Below are 8,296 nucleotides of genomic sequence, written 5' to 3' on the forward strand. Positions count from 1 at the left end.
ATGGGGAGATGTATGAAGGATTGCGCAAGATGGATAGTTCCATGCGTGATTTGGCTGACCGCATAGCCAATGCACAATTTCCTCCCCCTCACCAGAGCCCACCTAATGTCTCTCAAGCACTACTCACAGGCCCCCGGTCATTACCTTGTGAGGCCAAAGTCCAGCTCCCCTCACGTCAGGTAAATGCTGTGGTTTTCTGGCACAATGCCAAATAGTGTACAGAGCCCAGCCTTCTCGTTTTCAGTCTGAGGATTCACGTGTTGCCCTAATTCTATCCCTGTTGGAGGGACCTGCCCTCGATTGGGCTGTTCCACTAATACAGGCTCAGGCTCCAGTTTTAAACGACTCACAGGGACTCATTAATGAGATGGAGATCGTTTTTGATCATGAACTCTACGATAAAGAGGTTGCCATGAAGCTGGGCGCCAGTAGTGTAGCTGAGTTTTCCATCGCTTTCAGGACACTGGCTGGGGCTACAGGCTGGCCTGAGGGACCACTCATCACTTAGTTCACCAACGCGTTATCTAATCAGGTTAAAGATGCTTTGGCGGTTGTGGGATCTCCAGACAATTTTGACACACTGGTCACTACCGCCATACGCGTTGATAACCAGATCAGAGACCATGAGCGTGAGAGGCGCGGCCAACGTTTTTGTGTCCCGCTGGATGAAGTTTCGTCCTTTCCTCCACAACCTTCAGTGGCCAGCTCGTCTGAAACTATGCAGGTGGACAGCACTTCTGTGCGTGACTCGAGGCAGACTGGTTCTCATGTGGACTGGTACCGGTACTGCAGGAGAAAATGTCACACGAGGGTGGAGTGTCCGAAACTGAAGGGAAACGGTCAGTCTCGCTAGTGGGCCGAGAGACACTAGTGAGACATCACATCACCCCCTTTCGAACCTTTTTGCCTGTGGTTTTAGGCTGGAATAGGCAGTCTGTTAAAGTTGACGCCTTTTTAGACTCAGGGGCAGTGGACAGTTTCATCGATTCCAGATGGGCTGAGGACCCTAAAATACCTGTACATTCCCTCCATAAGCCCTGTAGTGTCACAACGCTTGATGGACGGCCATTGGGTACAGGCAGTGTCACCAAAAGAACCAATTATGTATATATGCAGGTTGCTTATGGGAACCATTCTGAGCGCATTCAATTATTTTTGGTGGATTCCCCCATGTATCCCATTGTGCTGGGCCATTCTTGGCTTAGTAAACACAAGCCACAGATAAATTGGTCACCCTTGTTTCCAAATTCCTCCGTCACCCACGAGTTATGATCAGTTTAGTGAGAGCGGTTGTGATCCTGTTGAAGCAGTGGGCGGTCTTGGTTTCCAGAGCCCACTCTCTCAACCATTGCACTCCCAGCCATCTGTCGATCAGGATGGGAGTTTGGAATGGGATCCACAGTTTGATTGGGACTCCCTCTGTGAGGAGGTTCTGGCGGAGGACAGTTTAGACAGTTTAGAGGCTCTGTGTGAGGACTTCTCCTCGCTTACTTGTACAGCTGACCCCCTCATGGAGAGCACCAACATCATGAGCATGGAGTCACACCCGTTACCAGAGGGAGTTCCCACTGTCTATGCTGACCTCAGTGAGGTGTTTAGCAAACAAAGGGTCACCATCCTGCCACCGCACCGACCTTATGATTGCGCCATTGAATTGCAGCCGGGCTCTATTCCCCCTTGTGGTTTCTTGTACTAGTTGTTCGTCCCCGAAAGCGCAGCTATGAACACCTACATCAAGGAGGCTGTGGCTACCGGTTTTATTAGACCTTCCACTTCACCTGCGGGTGCTGGATTCTTTTTTGTGGGAAAAAAGGATGGAGGACTGAGACCCTGCATCGACTACAGAGGTCTGAACAGCATTACAGTAAAAAAAAAACTGTATCCCCTTCCCCTGATGAACTCGCCGTTCGAACGCCTCCAGGGGGCATCCATTTTTACCAAACTTGATCGCAAGGGTGCACTTTACCATCCTTTAAACATCTCTGAGAGAGCACCCCCCCCCACCGCGATGTCAGAAGCATCCACCTCCACAATGAAAGGAACCTCTGCATCGTGGCGGATAAATACAGAGGCGGAGGTAAACCGACGTTTGAGATCGCAGAAGGCCGACACTGCCCTAGGCGACCATTCAAAGCCAGGGAGAGAGGACTTAGTGAGAGCTGTTAACGGATTGGCTAAGGCGCTAAAGTTGCGAATAAAGCGCCTGAAAAAATTTGCAAAGCCCAAAAAACGCTGTAACCCCTTGAGCGACGAAGGCCGTGGCCAGTCCAAGACTGCACTCACCTTGGCTGGATCCATGCGAAGATCACCCTTCGTCAACACAAAGCCCAGGAAGGAAACGGTGTCAGTGTGAAACATACACTTCTCTGCCTTAATGAATAGTTGATGCTTGAGGAGACGGTCTAGCACCTCACGAACGTGCACTTGGTGTTGCACCATATTGCGAGAAAAAATCAGGATGTCATCTAAATAAACAAACACCAACACCCCAATCAAATCCCGCAGCACGTCGTTAACCAGGGCTTGGAAGACTGCCGGAGCATTAGCCAAACCAAAGGGCATGACCAAATACTCATAGTGACCATTAGGAGTATTAAATGCAGTCTTCCACTCGTCTCCTTCTCTAATCCTGACCAGATTGTATGAATTACGTAAATCAAGTTTAGAAAAGACCTGTGCCCCCTGTAAGCACTCAAAGGCGGTGTCCATGAGAGGTAAAGGATATCGGTTCTTGATGGAAACGTCATTCAATCCCCTATAATCTATGCACGGACGCTGACCCCCATCTTTTTTACCAACAAAAAAGAAGCCAGCGCCGGCAGGGGATGTGGAACGACGTATGTGCCCCGCGAGCAATGCCTCCTCAATGTAGGTGTTCATAGCCACGGTCTCGGGGCGCGAGAGCGAGAACATACGCCCACGGGCGGAGAGGTACCGGGTAGAAGATTAATGGGACAGTCGTATGATCTATGAGGCGGTAGTGCTTTAGCACGCGTTTTGCTAAAAACATCCGCAAGGTCCCAATAGATCTTAGGAACACCTATCAAATCAGTATTAGAGGGTCTGACAGAATCTGCGACGCTCCCCACCACCCTGGAGAGAGAAGAGGGAGACAAAAGAGAAGAGGGAGGGGGGGTGGGCAAACTCTCGCCGAAAACCGACTTCACGTCGTCCTCCGTTGAGAGTTCGCCCGTGCACCAGTTAATAACATGTTTGTGAGAAGCTAACCAAGGATGACCCAACACAATGACAGAATAGGGGGAGACAATGACAAAAAATTGCAACCATTCCCACCCACCACCCGCCTCATGTATGTGAATAGGAACAGTGCATTGTGTGACGCTCCCACTGCCCAGGGGCTGACCGTCCAGGCCGCAGATAGCAATGGGAACCCCCAACCCCTCGACCGGGATCCCCCACTCCCTCACCAACCCCACATGTATGATATTGCCTGCCGCCCCTGAGTCAATGAGAGCTCTGGTTCCCCTAACGTTACCCCCACAGTCAACTACCACCTCCAAAAAAGTAAGAGTGTCGATCGGTTGTGCTGAGATAAGCCCACCTGCTAGCGCCTTCTCAGGGCCTAGCGGGCTCCTCCTTTCCCCGACTGGCCCCAACAGCTGCCGAAGCGATGGCCGTTGCGGCCGCACCGGAAGCAGCGTCTTTCTTCGATGAAGCGCCGTCGCTCCTCGTCCGAAAGCGACAGCGCCCCAAGCTGCATGGGTTCATCACCCAGTGGATCACTCGTGTAGCGCAGGAAGCTATCAACACCGGGAGATGAGGAGACACGCACCTGAGCTGTTGTTTCACGCTCCCGTTCTCTCTCCCGATGTCGATTGTCCATGCGGATGGCCATGTTGATAAGACCATCCAGACGCTCCGGCATCTTACGTACGGAGAGCTCTCAGCCCCTGAACAAACAACACAACACAGGGAATGTCCGGCCAAGCAGCCTCCCGGGCCACGATCCGGAAATCAATGGCATAATTTTTAAACCTACTGTAGAGGGCCTAAACTTAACCAGTTGGAAACCAAGCGTACAGTAATAAAATTAGCAATCAATCAATCAATCAACTCAATAGGCCATGCTCACTTAGAACAGCGCAGCACCCAGCTCTCTCTCAGTCTGACCTGCGTTGCAGACAGGAGTGTGTGTGTGTGTGTGTGTGTGTGTGTGTGTGTGTGTGTGTGTGTGTGTGTGTGTGTGTGTGTGTGTGTGTGTGTGTGTGTGTGTGTGTGTGTGTGTGTGTGTGTGTGTGTGTGTGTGTGTGTGTGTGTGTGGGGGGGGGGGGGGGGGGGTGGCGGTGGGTAGAGACTAGAGCTAGCGCTGACAGTCAGAGAGAAGAAAAAAAATTTAAAAAAAAAGTGCAATCAATCAATCAAATCGCGATTTTTCTTTTGTTCTAGAATGACTCAAGACCCATCAATTACATCATCCAACATTGTTTAAAGGACTAACACATTCGCAGTGACAGAATCGCTTCATATTTAGTCATTATGGCGCTATCAACATAGACTGACCAACAGAAAAAACCCTCAGCACGGAACTAGGCAAAATCTGCATATGGCTCGCTGATAACAAACTATCATTACACATGGGCAAAACAGAGTCCATTCTCTTCGGTTCAAATAACAAACTCAGCAAGACCGACGGCTTCTCAGTTACAGTGGGTGACAATATTGTCACAAGGAAAGACGAAATTACCTACCTGGGTTCCATCCTAGAGGCAAATCTTTCCTGTGACAAAATGGCATCCAATGTAATAAAAAAAGTCAACCAACGAACTAGATTCTTGTACCGGATCTCCTCTCTGGTAAACAAGAATACCCTGAAGACTCTGGCAGGAGCACTCATTCAAGGGTACTATGACTATGCGTGCACCTCATGGTACCAAAGCACCTCAAAGGCGCTTAAAACAAAATTACAAACATCACAAAACAAACTGGTCAGACTACTACTTGACCTGAACCCCAGAACCCACCTCACCCCTGCCCACTTTGCCAACCTAGGATGGCTTAGAGTAGACGACAGAGTACAGCAACTTGCAATGGGCCTGGTCTACAAGATACACTATACGACCGGGGTGCCCATGTACATGTCAAAATACTTCCCAAAGGTCAGTGAATACCACAACCACTACACCAGAGGAAGCTCAACAAATCATGTTAAACCCAGATTCGGCTCAAACAAGGGACTAAACACGTTTCGCAATTATGCCACAACAATGTGGAACGCCCTACCCAAAGCTGTAAAGGAATGTGAATCCCTGCCCACATTCAAAACCGCCCTTAAAGAGCACCTACGGGAGGCTGCAATTCGAAACTGGCCACCGTAAATGCCCAAAACCCCCACCACCTCCTTATAGACAGTCTCCTCCCCACCGCATGTATATATTCCCTCCCTGCCGTATGTATATTTCCCTCCCACCCACCCACCCCCTCCTAATGTACAGTCCCCTCCCCATCATATGTATATACTCTGTCAGGATCTAGGGGTAACAGTACTGTATATTTGAATACCGCCTATGTCACAAATGTATCAGTACTAAATACCTATATGTCCCTATGCCATAAATGTCATGTATGTTGTGTATGTCATAAATGTCTATATGAATTGAAAATGGGGGACCCTGATGGAAACAAGACAAACGTCTTTCTCAGGTCTGCATCCCCTTAACAATTGTATGTATTGAGCCGTACTGTATTGTACCCATTCTGCAATCTGTTAAATAAAGTTTTCATTCATTCATTCATTCATTCATTCATTCATTCATTCATTCATTCATTCATTCATTCATTCATTCATTCATTCACAGCCTCTACCCACGGGCTGTCAGGCTGCTCAACGACGAACATCAACTTGCCCCCCCCCGCATCCCACCCCCGGTGACATAACTCCCACTCCCACATTACAACAATAACTGTGAACCGGACTTGCATTGCTGCACTATACAATACTTCATCCTTTGCAAGTCAACGCCCCCCCCCCCCCCCCCCCCTCCTTCCATCAACTCACTGGACTGAAATATTTATATTTATAAATTTATTTGCACAAGTGACTAGATGCACTTGGGACAATGATGGTATGTTATATATTGGGACATTGGGACATTGATACTCTATTACTTTATTACTATATTACTATTATTATTGACATTATTATTTTGCACATGTTATATCTTATGTTGTATGCCAGTGGTGATGTTCCTAACAAATTTCGTTGTACCAACAATGACAAATAAAGATCTATTCTATTCTATTCTATTCTTCATTTGTTGTCCGCGATCTTGTTTTCTCCCGGAGTGAGCCGGCGGAGTGATATGTGATTCGGTTGTGGGCGGGTCCTGAGCCCAGGACCGTGGATTGTTGCCAATAAAGACGTGTAAATGGACTGTTTCAGCCAATCAGAATCGAGAAATGTGCATGCCGTTGTATAAACAGATACAGACACCGGGCGACAAGAGAGAGAGAGAATAATAAAGTTAATCTAAATGGGGTCCAGAGACCGGAACCGCCGTGTTACCTCCGAACAGTTAGTGAAGACCTGACAAAGTGAAAACAGAGAGACAATAGTTAAATAGAGCCACATTCCAAGCATACCAACCACACCCCAGTGACAGCCAATCAGGAGACCCAGACAATAAGTGACAGGGGAGATAAGTGACAGGGAAGCCAAGTGACAGGTGTCAGAATGGTGGGCGGTTCTCAGATGGCTGTCAGAGAACCAGAGCGTAACAAGAAGGAGAGGGGAGGTGTAGAGAAGAGAGGAAGAGAGGGGAGGTGTAGAGAAGAGATGGGGTATTGGGGGTGTATAGAAGAGAGGAGAATAGAGGGGATGTGTAGAGAAGAGAGGATGATATTGGAGGTGTAGATAGGAGAGGAGGAGATAGGTGATATGTCGAGAACATAAGAAGAGATAGGGGAGGTGTAGACAATAGAGGAGCAGAGGGGAGGTGTAGAGATGATAGGAGGAGAGGGGAGGTGTAGAGAGGAGAGGGGTGGTGTTGTCATGGTTTTTGCCTTATTTCACCTTTCTGTGAGGGACAGCTGTCAATCCCTGTTCCCTGTGGTTAATTGCCTCATGGGTCGGCAGGTGTGTGGGCTTGATTGCACCTGATGCAGTGCAGCTGTGCCTATGGCCATGTGGAGTCTATTTAAGTTTGGAGATTGCAGTGTCAACTGCTTTTTCATTTCCTAGTGTTGGCTGTCCTTTTGGTCACGCTCATTATATTGAAGTGTAGTCTGATCTCTGATTCAGAATTGAGCTTTATAGTAGTCATTCTTATTTTAGGCTACTCACGTGATTCTACACATAAACTCCCTTAGTGGAGGTTTATTGTTTAACTTTTTCCAATATAAACTCCTTTATTAGGAGGTGTCCTTGTGGCTTATTTCCTTTTATACTATACCTCTTTATTGAGAGTAGTCCTGTTTTTTGGGACTTGATTTATTTTCTTAATTACTCACTTTGAGATTTCCACCTGTAAAGGTTGTTTTCTGTTGTTTAATTTTTTCCCTCTCCTAAAATATCTGCGTAAGCAGTCTAGTGGTTGTCTGTTTCACGGATAACTTTAAGAGTCCCTGTTATCTGCTCATGACCCACACACACACACACACACACACACACACACAGCCCTCACAGGTGTAGATATGAGAGGAGGAGACAGGGGATGTGTAGAGATGATTGGAGGAGAGGGGAGGTGTAGAGAGGAGAGGAGGAGAGGGGAGGTGCAGATAATAGAGGAGGAGAGGGGAGGTGTAGATAGGAGAGAAGGGGGAGGTGTAGAGAGGAGATATGTAGAGAAGAGAGGTGTAGAGAAGAGAGGAGGAGAAGTGTAGAGAATAGAGAAGAGGAGAAGATAGATGTATGGGAGAGACGAGGAGGAGAAGAGATGTGCATAGAAGAGACAAGGAGGACAGGATAGGTGTAGATAAGCTATGAGAGGGGTGTAGAGGAGAGGAGTGTAGAAGTATAGAAGAGAAGATATGAGTGTAGAGGTATAGAGAGGAGAGGAGTGTAGATGTATAGAGGAGAGGTATAGAGGAGATAGGGGATAGGAGAGGAAGAGATATGAGTGTAGAGGTATAAAGGAGAAGTATAGAGGAGAGGAGTGTAGATGAGTGTAGAGGTATAGATAAGAGGAGAGGAGTGTATATAGGTATATATGATATGAGAGGAGAGGTATAGAGGAGAGGAGATGAGAGAAGTGTAGAGGTATAGAGGAGAGGAGAGCGGAGGAGAGGAGAGGAGAGAAGAGGAGGAGAGATGAGAGGAGTGTAGAGGTATAAAGTACTT

This window comes from Notolepis coatsorum (genome assembly GCF_963971535.1).
Source record: "Notolepis coatsorum genome assembly, chromosome: 2".
NCBI classification, from domain to species: Eukaryota; Metazoa; Chordata; class Actinopteri; order Aulopiformes; family Paralepididae; genus Notolepis; species Notolepis coatsorum.